Source organism: Aquarana catesbeiana, linkage group LG07, assembly GCF_042186555.1.
Source record: "Aquarana catesbeiana isolate 2022-GZ linkage group LG07, ASM4218655v1, whole genome shotgun sequence".
Lineage (NCBI taxonomy): Eukaryota > Metazoa > Chordata > Amphibia > Anura > Ranidae > Aquarana > Aquarana catesbeiana.
The window spans coordinates 320,587,773-320,601,189 of record NC_133330.1 but is presented as its reverse complement, the minus strand read 5'-3'; positions in this window follow the sequence as shown (position 1 = coordinate 320,601,189).

The window sequence follows — 13,417 nt, the reverse complement described above, 5'->3', positions numbered from 1 at the left end:
AATTAAAACAGTGTCGTATAGCAAAAAATGACCTGGTCATGAGGAGGGGGGGGGGTCAATCTTCCGGAGGTCAAAAAATAGTAAATCTCAAGAGCCCTCATCCCTGATGCAAGCAGTGGGCTGGGCTCTTGGGAAGAGTTATGAATATATCAAAATGCCTTGATGGCATACGGTGGGCATTCCTAGGCAGAATGCATTTGTAAGCAGACCACCCTAGGTAACTCCGACCTGTCATGCTGAGCCTCCATGATTGAAATCCAATTAATGAAATGGGAAGGGCCAGGGACAGTCAGCCTGGGGAGGAAAGGGCTAGAACACATATGTCAAACACAAGGCTAGTCCATGGTGGAGCAAAAACCTAAACGGAAAAAACCCGTAAGTGAACAAAAAACGGGCATGTGTGATAACACACACTGAAAAGTGCACTTCAAGGGTGTGTCTTTAGTCCACTCCCCCAAGGAGTAGGACCTCTACCCTGATCTCTCAAGCAAGGCTCCTGACAGGGACACAGGTCTCCAATGGTCTGCCTAACCAGAAGGCCTTGCAGACCCCATTCTTCAAGGTCAGCCGAAGCTGACCATAGAATACTTGGTCGAGGGGCTCTCCCAAAGAGAGACCCCCCCAGGGGCAGGGGAGGAAGGAACCTGAGGGCCGCACATCCTCTCCCTAGATGTCAGGGCAAGTCCGAGGACTCACATTCTTCATCCGAGAGAAAAACACACACGAATTAAAAGAGTGACAAACAGTTGTAGAAAAATAAATAAAAAATTGTGCACTGGCCGGGCCCTGAGTTTGACACCCCTGGGCTAGGAGATACTGGGCAACCTCCAGCCAGTAAAAAAAAGCTCCATCTGACTTGCTGCAGCTTCTAATGCACATTTTTAGAAGCTCACAGTGTGCGGTGAAATCAGAGTAAGAGATTTCAGTACAGGAGAGGAGCCGGTACAACTGTGCAAGACTGATGGGAAGGCTGGAGGTCAGATTTTGGATTATTTTTTTTAATCGTGATTTTATGAGTACATCAGACTCTTCTCTGATGTTAGACAGCCGATAAAGTCTCGTTGGTTTTACGAGTGGCTGATGTCTAGTTATAAAACGCATAGCCCGCCTAGCGCAGGGATGCTGTTTTTATAATATTTCAGATTGCCTTGTGAATAAATCCACCGAATAAATGAGGTCACTGGCAGCTTTATGTTGTGGTGGGTGAGCACCATTCTGTGTCTGAATGACTACGTTATGTTATACGTAAGACGGATACGCTGCGCTGTCACAGCAAAGCACATTAGCCAAGCTTACACCTATAAATCGTTTAATTCTCAGCGCATAACTTTACTGAAGATTCATCTCTGGAAAATGATGTGCTGAGGACTCCGGGGAGCGGGAGGGCGGAGGAGAGAATTTTGGAGCCTATAAAGGTTATGGAAAGGAAAGTATAATGTGTGTTTATGGAGCGCATTCTGAGCTATCAATGCGACAGTATCTTGAAAATACATTTTGATGAGACTTTCGCAGTTTTATTTGCTTGCTGTAATATAGTTGTAATATAGTGCATTATAAATTTTACAACCAAAAACATAAATGTATTTTATTGGGATTTTATGTGATAGACCAACACAAAGTGGCACATAATTGTGAAGTGGAAGGAAAATGATAAATGGTGTCCAAATTTCTTACAAATAAATATGTGAAAAATGTGGCGTGCATTTGTACTCAGCCCCCCTCTACTCTGATACCCCCAACTAAAATCTAGTGGAACCAATTAGCCTTCAGAAGTCACCTAATTAGTAAATAGAGTCCACTTGTGTGTATTTTAATCTCAGCATAAATACAGCTGTTCTGTGCAGCCCTCAGAGGCTTGTTAGAGAACCTTATGCAGCGTACACACGAGCGGACTTTTCGACCGGACTGGTCCGACGGTCTATCCAACGGAGTTTCGGTGGACTTCCAACGGACTTTCCTAACTAAACGGACTTGCCTACACACAATCACACCAAAGTCCGACGGATTCGTACGTGATGACCTACGACCGGACTAAAATAAGGAAGTTGGCCAGTAGCCAATAGCTGTCCTAGCGTCGTTTTTAGTCTAGCATACAGACAAGCGGATTTTTCGACCGGATTCGAGTCCGTCGGAAAGATTTGAAACATGTTTTATTTCTAGGTCCGTCGGACTTTTGGGGAAAAAAAAGTCCGCTGGAGCCCACACACGGTCGAATTGTCCGACAGAGTCCAGTCCGCCGGACCAAGTCTGCTGGAAAGTCTGCTTGTGCATACGCGTTATAAGTGATCAAACAGCATCATGGAGTCCAAGGAACACACAAGATAGGTCAGGGATAACGTTGTGGAGAAGTTTAAAGCAGGGTTAGGTTATAAAAAAATATCCCAAGCTTTGAACATCTCACAGAGCACTGTGCAATCCATCATTTAAAAATGGAAAGAGTATGGCACAACTGCAAACCTACCAAGACATGACCGTCCACCTAAACTGACAGGCTGGCCAAGGAGAACATTAATCAGAGAATCAGCCAAGAGGTCCATGGTAACTCTGGAGGAGCTGCAGAGATCCACAGCTCAGGTGGGAGAATCTGTCCACAGGACAACTATTAGTCGTGTTCTCCACAAATCTGGCCTTTATGGAAGAGTGGCAAGAAGAAAGTCATCATTGAAAGAAAGCCATAAAAAGTCCATTTTCAGTTTGTGAGAAGCCATGTGGGGGACACAGCAAACATGTGGAAGAAGGTGCTCAGATGAGACCAAAATTGAACTTTTTGGCCTAAAAACAAAAAAGCTGTATGTGGCGGAAAACTAACACTGCACATCACCCTGAACACCCCATCCCCACCGTGAAAAATGGTGGTGGCAGCATCATGTTGTGGGGATGCTTTTCTTCAGCAGGGACAGGGAAGCTGGTCAGAGTTGATGGGAAGATGGATGGAGCCAAATACAGGGCAATCTTAGAAGAAAACCTGTTAGAGTCTGCAAAAGACTTGAGACTGGGGCGGAGGTTCACTTTCCAGCAGGACAACGACCCTAAACATACAGCCAGAGCTACAATGGAATGGTTTCGATCAAAGTATATTCATGTGTTAGAATGGCCCAGTCAAAGTCCAGACCTAAATCCAATTGAGAATCTGTGGCAAGACTTGAAAATTGCTGTTCACAGACGCTCTCCATCCAATCTGACAGAGCTTGAGGTATTTGCAAGGAAGAATGGGTTTAAAAATGTCCCTCTCTAGATGTGCAAAGCTGGTAGAGACATCCCCAAAAAGACTTGCAGCTGTAATTGCAGAGAAAGGCGGTTCTACAAAGTATTGACCAAAATTTGGAAAATCATTTATCATTTTCCTTCCACTTCACAATTATGTGCCACTTTGTGTTGGTCTATTACATAAAATCCCAATAAAATACATTTACGTTTTTGGTTGTAACATAGCAAAATGGGGAAAATTTCAAGGGGTGTGCATACTTTTTCAAAGCACTGTATATTCCTTAGCAGGGCTTTTTTAATCAGGGAATAGCTGTAGGTACTCCCTCCCTCCAAATCACCCCTTTTCTCCACCCCCTACCCACCACCAAGCACCACCCCTTGGTTCCACCCCCTACCCACCTTCCAGTACCACCCCTTTTAGAGAATAAAGAACTAAGTAATTTGTAAGGAATTTGATACTGATAACAAGAAAAGCAATAAAATAGATCCCCCTGCAGTCAAAAACAACAGACCTCCCCCATTAAAAATAGCCCCCCCCCCCCTTTATCAATATAGACCCCCAGCACTAATAGATACTTCCAGCAACAATAGACCCCACTAGCAACAATAGATCTCCCAGAAGCCAGTAACAATAGATCCCTCCCTCAACAGCAGTTCCCTCCCAGCAACAAGTAACCCCCTCCAGCAACAATAGATCCTCCGCCAGCAACAATAAACCCCTCCCTCATCAGTAGTTCCCTCCCAGCAACAAGTAACCCCCTCCAGCAACAATAGATCCTCCGCCAGCAACAATAAACCCCTCCCTCATCAGTAGTTCCCTCCCATCAACAAGTAAACCCCTCCAGCAACAATAGATCATCCACCAGCAACAATAAACCTCTCCGGCAATATTAGACCCCCACAATAGATCCCTCCAGTGACCACAGATCACCCAGTGAGCCTACAACACATGGACTCTTGTACCCCTTGCCAACACATACATTTAGTGCTGGAGGTACCACAACTTTTGGCGTTTTCCTGCATTCCCGCTGAAAAAAAGCCCTGCTCCTTAGGAGGACAGGATAAAAAAAATGACTTTGTGTGAGCTAAATGCCTTTGCAAAGCCAGTTATTATCAAATAAAAGTAGCAGTGACATCATCACTGTGCTGTACATAGCCTGTGCAGAGAGCAGAGCTGTGGGAAGAACCCAGCAGTCTCCACCCACTACAAACTGCCTGTAGTAAACTACAGGAGGGGGCGGTCATAAGACCAGTCACCCTGCAAGTAGAAAGAGTAGCAGTAACTGGTGGGAGGGGCCCAGCAGGCTCCACCCACTACAAGCTGCCTGCAGGAAAAACTACAGGAGGGGGACATGACCAGCCACCCTGCACAAGGAAAGAGAGCAGCAGTGAGCAGTCTTTATTACAGGAAGTTCCTACACAGAGGGAAAGTCTCACACTGGATTACTGCACAGATCTGGAGAAAATACAGAAAGTACACCAAGATTCAAGGATGAATATACACTCCCTGGCCACTTTATTAGGTACACCTGTTGAATTGCTTGGTAACACAATTTGCTAATCAGCCAATCACATGGCAGCAACTCAATGCATTTAGATGTGGTGAAGACGACTTGCTGCAGTTCAAACCGATCATCAGAATGGGGAAGAAAGGGGATTTAAGTGACTTTAAAAACGTGGAATGGTTGTTGGTGCCAGATGGGCTGGTCTGAGTATTTCAAAAATCTCCTGGGATTTTCACAAACGACCATCTCTCGGGTTTACAGAGAATGGTCCATAAAGAGAGAAAATATCCAGTGAGCGGAAGTTGTGTGGAGGAAAATGCCTTGTTGATGTCAGAGGTCAGAGGAGAATGGGCAGACTGGTTCAAGATGATAGAAAGGCAACGGTAACTGAAATAACCACTCATTAGACCCAAGGAATACAGAATGCCATCTCTGAACGCACAACACATTGAACCTTGAAGCAGATGGGCTACAGCAGCAGAAGACCACACCGGGTGACACTCCTGTCAGCTAAGAACAGGAAACGAAGGCTACAATTCACATAGGATCACCAAAATTGGACAATAGAAGATTGAAAAAACGTTGCCTTGTCTGATGAGTCTCGATTTCAGCTGCAACATTGAGATGGTCGGGTCAGAATTTGGTGTAAACAACATGAAAGCATGGATCCATCCTGTCTTGTATCACCGGTTCAGATTGGTGGAGTAATGGTGGGGGGGATATTTTCTTGGCACACTTTGGGCCCCTTAGTACCAATTGAGCATCGTTTACACACCACGGCCTACCGGAGTATTGTTGCTGACCATGTCCATCCATTTATGACTACAGTGTCCCCATCTTCTGATGGCTCCTTCCAGCAGGATAATGCCCCATGTCACCAGGGCTGGTGCAAGGATTTTTGACACCCTAGGCAAGACCTCATTTTGCCGTAACCCCCCCCCCCCCCCGGCTCCACCCCTGAATCCACTCCCTTTGCCCTGCCCATGTACACCCCACCGTTTTCATGACGCGCCCATCAAATGCAGCCTACTAATGCCCTTTGATGACTGTTTACTTTCTTCAATTCATTCGGGAGTCGGGACACAGACACAGTCCTCTGCTGCCGCTGTGCCTCTGACACTATGTACGAACGGAGTGGCGGCTGCCTGCTGATGCTGAGAGTTAGTTGCTTGCTGCAGAAAGAAGAGAGTAGGAACACCAGTGGCCGGGCGCCCTAGGCAGCAGTGCGCCCTACGCGGCTGCCTAGTTTGCCTAGTGGTAGCACCGGCCCTGCATGTCCGAAGCTCCAATCATCTCACCACTGAACAATGAGGTCACTGTACTCCAATGGCCTCCACAGTCACCACATCTCATTCAATAGAGCACCTTTGGGATGTGGTGGAATGGAAGATTCGCATCATGGATGTGCAGCCAAAAAATCAGCAGCAACTGCGTGATCCTATCATGTGACTATGGACCAAAACCTCTGAGGAATGTTTCCAACACCATGTTGAATCGATGCCAGGAAGAATTAAGGAAGTTCTGAAGGCAAAAGGGGGTCCAACCCGGTACTAGCAAGGTGTACCTAATAAAGTGGCCGGTGAGTGTATATGCCTCTTGTATTTAAAGCGGAAGTCCTGACAATTTTTTTTTTTTTTTTTAAAGTCAGCAGCTACAAATACTGCAGCTGCTGACTTTTAAAATAAGGACACTTGCCTGTCCAGGGCCCTGCAATGTCCTCACTCGAAGCCGATCTGTCCCTCAGCTCTCGGGTGGAGGTGCTGCCATCTTCGGTAAGGGAATCAGGAAGTGAAGCCTTGCGGCTTCACAGCCTGGTTCCCTACTGCGCATGCGCGAGTTGCACTGTGCGATCCCACAGGTTCCTGTTGTCTTCTGGGACCTGTGTGTCTCCCAGAAGACAGCGGGGGGCGGACATGGCATAGATATCTGCGGGTACCTGTGGATATCTATGCCTGGAAGTGGGAGCAAATACCTGGATTATACAAGTATCTGCTCCCCCCCTCACCCCTGAAAGGTGCCAAATGTGACACTGGAGGGAGGGGGGGGATTCCGAAAAGCGGAAGTTCAATTCTTGGGTGGAACTCCGCTTTAAGCACTATTTGCTTAGTCTGCAATTCAGCTGTAAAGATTTGTAAATGTTCCATCTAGTAATCATCAGCATTGACTTCCTAAGGTGGCCTCTTCCAATTGGCCTCATGGGTGGGACAACCAAAAGTCCTAATTGCAGATTGTGCAAACATGGCCACCTAAGGGGGGCATCCATCCCTGGCTGACCCACTGCTGCTCCTAATCTTGTTCAAGCCACCTTATTTTAGTTTGTTAAAATGTACATACGGTATATATGACCCTCCCCCTCTCTAGATCATGTCCCATTATTTATTTTTTCTTTTACCTTGTTCCTGTAGTGAGAAACAGTGTTTATTACCCACTGTGACATCATCAACAAGCGTGCAAAATTCTTGCAGGGGCAGTTGTTGGGAGCTGGCGTAGCTGACATAGACACCCCCCCCCCCCCAGAACTACATCTCCCCAGAGCCCTTTTCCTAAACACAATATATGGGCATGCTCTTGGGAGTCAAGGCAGCAGCCTTGTCATAAAACATGTAGCCCGCCAAGCGCAGGGATGCTGTTTTATAATATTTCAGATTGCCTTGTGAATAAACCCACCAAATAAATGAGGTCACTGGCAGCTTCATGTCCAGGTGGGTGAATACCATTCTCTGTCTGAGTGACTGCGTTATGTTATACATAGGACGGATTTCACAATAAGGCACATTAGCCAAGCTTACCTCTATAAATCATTTAATCCTCAGCACATAGGCTTGTAAAATTCTTGCAGGGGCAGTTGTTGGGAGCTGACGTAGCTGACATAGACATATCCCCAGAACTACATCTCCCCAGAGCTTTTCCTACACACAATGTATGGGCAGGCTTTTGGAGCAGCTTTGTTATAAAACGCGTAGCCCAGCAAGCACAGGGATGCTGTTTGTATAATATTTCAGATTGCCTTGTGATTAAATCCAGGGGTCACTGGCAACTTCATGTCCTGGTGGGTGAATACCATTCTGTGTCTGACTGCATTACGTCATATGGGGACAGGTGCGTAATTCTCAGTGCACAAGCTTGCAAAATTCTTGTTGGGAGTTGTTGGGAACTGACATAGCTGATATAGACACACCCCCAGAACTACATCTCCCCAGAGCCCTTTTCCTACACACAATGATTTACTAAAACTGGAGCGTGCAAAATCTGGTGCAGCTCTGCATAGAAACCAATCAGCTTCCATATTTTTTTGTCAAAGCTTAATCGAACAAGCTGAAGTTAGAAGCTGATTGGCTACCATGCAGAGCTGCACCAGATTTTGCCCTCTCCAGTTTTAGTAAATCAACCCCAATGTGTGGGCAAGCAGCATTGTTTTTCTGCAAGAGAAATCCATGCATTCAAGTGGAGAGGGACATAGAGAGGTGGGGGGATAGGTGGAGAACTGCCGTAAAGCAAGAAGTTAGACCCCATACATGCATGGGGCTGCTTGTGATTAGATGTGGGAGACCCAGAAAGGGTTCCTTGTGATTAGCTGTGGGCAGGAAGCCCTGTGCCCAGGTCCCAGCATTTGCAACTAATTGCTCCACAAATGAATGCATGTGAGTAGCTGCAAGTTGTGATTAGATAAAGAAGTATTGTGTAGGTAACATTTTTGGTGAGCAACATTGAGTTTACGTGACCCTCAAAATAATAGACTCTTGCCAATCATTCTGTACTGAACAACCTCCCTCCCAGACAGCTACATTTCTCTTTATGGGTAAGAGAGAGAGAGGAGCGGCGCCACTCTGAGTGCAGTATGTCAGTTAAAAATTCAATGTTTAATAATAATAAGATCAACTCACATTTTTGGTGAGATATAATGTGCATGGCATAAGTAGCTTGGGCTCCTGTAGTCCAGCTAGGCAGCGGTGGTGTCAGTAGTTCCCGGCGGCTCCCGAGGCTCTGCGGCTGAAGACATCACACAAAAAGCACATCAGCAGTGATGGACGGGAGGCTTGGTCGAGCTCATGTTCGGAGCATGCGTGTTCCTTCATTAGGCATATGCCATCACCGCCGCCCCTCTGGACTACAGGAGCCCAAGCTACTTATGCCATGCACATTTCTATCTCACCAAAATGTGGGTTGATCTTACTTTTATTAAACATTGAATTTTAACTGACATACTGCACTCAGAGTGGCGCCGCTCCTCTCTCTCTCTCACCCATATTCAGAGTCCCTACAGCTGGCTGTCCACACTGACAACAGACCAGAACCCCTAAACCCGGGTCTGGTCTCAGCAGTGAATGAACTTTGCCTACTGGCACACCTGGACCTTCGAACTATTTCCATATCACACTAGCTGCGTTTCTAGTGCTCCATCTCTTTTAATTTTAACATTTCTCTTTATGCAAACTATGCAATTTTTTAGATGTAGAGGAAATGTATTGTAAGTTGCTTTTATAACAGTGGATGTGCAGTGTTAGATCACAGAGGCTTTTATAGGAATCCTCCATGAACAGATCCACAGGCTGGGAATTAGGTGTTCCCAGGACACAGTGTTACTGGCAATCCAAAGTTTTTAGACCTTGGTGTATCTAAACCTAGGTTTGTAGGCTGTGTCCTTAGCATGTACTGCATGTTCCACATCTTTCAGTTTGAATGGAATGTTACTTAAAAAAGATTTTTCTTCAACAGATCGCTGCTGAAATGAATAATAGGAAACAGATGTGGCAAGGTGAACCATATGTATAGGTGGTGGGGAGTTTCAGGATGGATGTCTGGAGGACACCATGTCCAAGGTTTAAGAAAATTTCAGCACGTTTCTAGGCTCAAGAAGAATAAGGACGTCAGATGTAGATAACGTTTCACATATGTTTTATGTTAATGTTCCCAAAATATAATCCTACTGATTTCCTGGTCACAAGATGTTTGAAAGAAGAACATCCACGAAACATGTTTACCTGGAGAAAGCTTGGAACACAATGGAGGGTATCCATATGTACTGTATATATCAACATCCTCTTTATGATGTGGGAAACAATTGAGACAAGAAATTAGACCTGTAATTCTATAGATTGCCCACAAAGCTATCATTGGCTGCCTTTACTTGAGCTGCAAAGACAATGATTGGTTGCCTTTTCTTGAGCATCCAATCTGAGGCACCCTAGAACGGTAGAAAAGTTAGTATTAGGGGAAACTTTGTTTAGTTTTTCTTACAGATTAGGAAAGGCTGGTGATAAGTAGAAACGAATTTGATAGGGAGCGCTGGGTTGGAAAGTGATAAACTAAAAAAATATAATACCTTATTAAAAAGAAAATTAGATATAATAATATGTGAAGCACCGGCCTACCTAATTAAAATGTGACACGAAATAATGGCTAATGCAATAAAGCTTCCTGATGACGTGTTAAACGAAACGTACGTTGAGGCGGTACGTGGTCACGCGATTACATCACATCCGGTGCCTCTGGTTGTCCTTCGTCGTGAGTGGAAGCTATCAGTGTTCACTGCGGGAGGCACATGCAATTCTCTGCTACGCTTTACAGCCCCAGTGCCGGGCGATGGCACCAACCATGTAAGCAGCCATTTGGCGTTTTGCTTGTTCTTATTTTTTTTATAATAAACGGGATTGCACTATTTTGTGCTTCCTCTACATTTCATTCCATATCCCATCTGTGACTCCCAACGGTGTGAGGGGCTATTCCAGTCCACAGTCTCCCCTATTGCAGCAAGCATTATCTTGCTAAAGCCTGCTTGACCTTTTTTGTAACTAATTAGGTCAACACCATCTGGTAAGTTGACACCCATTTATTGAGCACTTTTAGGTTTTTTTGAGACTATAGTCGGTGAAGGTGTTTCATTATCTTCAGAATTGGAAGACTTGTCCACAGGATTTATTTCACATTGGACTTTTTATTCACTTGGTTATGATTGGTTTAATTTTTTTTATTTGACTAAGCAACTTTGTGTCAACAACACGGGTTAAAGTGGTGTTCTGGCCGAAATTGTACTTTTTATATAAAAATACCCCTATAATACACAAGTTTAATGTATTCTAGTAAAGTTAGTCTGTAAACGAAGGTCTGTTTTGTTAGTTTATAGCAGTAGTTTGTTATTTTATAAACTTACAGCAGGCCATGGCCATCTTAAGTGTGGGCATTTGAAGCCAGACTATTTCTTCCTGGGTCTCATCCTTGCAGATCTCGCACATGCTCAGTGCAGCACAAGCAGTTTAATTGGTTTCAGGTCAGGTTTCCATAGCAACGGCAGTGTCAGAGGAAGTTGCCGCCCCTTCCCAGAAGGCATTGCAAACAGGAAATGATGTGATGGGCCACGGCCAGGGAGGAAGAAGTGAAAAATGAATACAGCAGATATACAGTAGGTGCTGAGAAAAAAATGTATATAATAATAATGTAGATAATATCCAATTCGTTTACAGTGCATAGTTTAGTGAGGGATGCTGAAGAGTTGTAAAAGTGGGTGGAACTCCACTTTAATCACTGCCATCACAGCAATGTGGATTGTTTGTTTATTCAAATGAGGTCTTTTGTGTCACTATATAGATCTATCACTGTTATCACATTATTGTGTATTGCCATTGTGTATTTTCATACTACTTATTATATCTTTACAGAGGTATTATGCCGTTGTTATGGCTTTATTGCATTTCTTGTCACATTTTAATTAGGTAGGCTGGTGCTTCACATATTATTATATCTAATTTTCTTTTTATTAAGGTATTATATTTTTTAGTTTATTACTTTCCAACCCAGCGCTCCCTATCAAATTTGTTTCAACTTGCACTAATGATATTATCATTCAGTTTGGGGTTAGCAGCTTATTATCTTATTTTTCAATCATTTTTAGTTTAGTGCTATTCACTATAATATTTGGACTAATAGGCGCAAGATACACCTAACTTCTTTACTTGGTGATAAAGTAGACATTTACTCTTAGTCCACTTTGAAACAAACCTCAGGGGTGGCAATAATTACTAAACAGCAGAACTAGAGAAATATAAGTAACACCACATTCCTTTAAATTCTAAGATTAGTTAAATGTTTCAACTATGTAACAAGGCTGCACTCTCAACAGCCCAATCTCAGATAATAGTAAGGAACGGGCTTAGCCTCAGCTGCTCCCCAGCCACAACCCCCTGGTAAATTTCACCCTGTCCCAAGGGCTTAGTCATAGAAGTCTACGGCTAAGCCCTGGGTGGGGGCGAAACGCACGAGTGGGCATGGCTTGGGAGGAGCTTGGCCGCTCCTTACTATTATTTGAGATCAGGCTGTTGGGAGTGTGGTACTTTTATATTGTTTATACATGATACTTCTGGATGAGAATTAGAGAAGCTGACATCCATATCAGTGTGGATCACTGACACAGGGGTTTTAGTGCTTTGGAGCGGCTCTCTAAGCATTTCAATGCAGGTCGCAGTTAAATGTTTTCTTTTAAAACTCAGCACAAGGAGCAGTAGCTACATTTAATGAGACGTGTCCCTTCTACTGGTGGCTGTTGGTCTAGTTAAAATATTCCATCCTCTGCCCCCCACAGAGGCAATCTTCTAGTACCACAGGGGTTATTACAGCCACTAGACCTGTCATAGGCACTTCATCAAAAATGGCGACTATCCTCCCCCCACCCCAGTCCACTCATAGAAGCTGTACTATAGCTTTAATCAATGAAAAGCGTTCTTTGGAGAGAGGACGGGTGGGTGAATGATTGGTCCGCCTCCCCCATTCATAGAAAGCTTTTCATTCAGGAATAAGATGTAATACTTGCCCTACTCTATGCTCGGCAGGCTTCTGGTACCACTTTAAGATGCTGTGGGTGGGCCCTCACCATTCTCTCATACAATGCAGGACTAATGGGGCGTACACACGGTCGGACTTTTCAGCAACAAAAGTCCGACAGCCTGTCCAACAGACTTTCGGCGGACTTTCTAAGGACCGGACTTGCCTACACACGATCACACCAAAGTCCGATGGATTCATACGTGATGATGTACACCGGACTAAAATAAGGAAGTTGATAGCCAGTAACTAATAGCTGCCCTAGCATCGTTTTTTGTCCGTCGAACTAGCATACAGACGAGCGGATTTCTGGGTCCGGCAGAGTTACGACGTAAAGATTTGAAGCAAGTTCCAAATCTACAGTCCGTCAGCCCATTTGCAACTGGAAAAGTCCGCTGAAAGTTCGGGGAAGCACACACACGATTGGAATGTCTGCCGGATTTGGTCCGTCGGACTCTTGTAGCCGAAAAGTCTGACCGTGTGTACGCCCCATAACAGTTGGTCCTGCATTGCACTTAATAATGCCAGCTGGCTGGACAATATATTCTTGGATGTGTACTGAGGAGCACCTGGTCCATTCATCTCATTTTAAGGACTTTGGGAAAAATTGAAAGGATAAGAGCATCATATACAGCAAACCCATTAGGGGAAAAAAGTCCCTCTCTTCTTCAGGGCTTGAGCAGTCGAAGTTAATAAAAACGTAAAAAAGTCCTTCATGTGAGATGAACTTTAGTACCAGACACTCCTCCGTACACATCCAAGAACATACCGTCTGGTGAGCGTCCCCTTTCCTGCTATCATGGAGGTAGCAGCCTAGGACTAGAGTAAGATACACCTATATTATATTTCAATCACAGATCTGCTTTTTGAAGAAAATTCACGTTATAGTA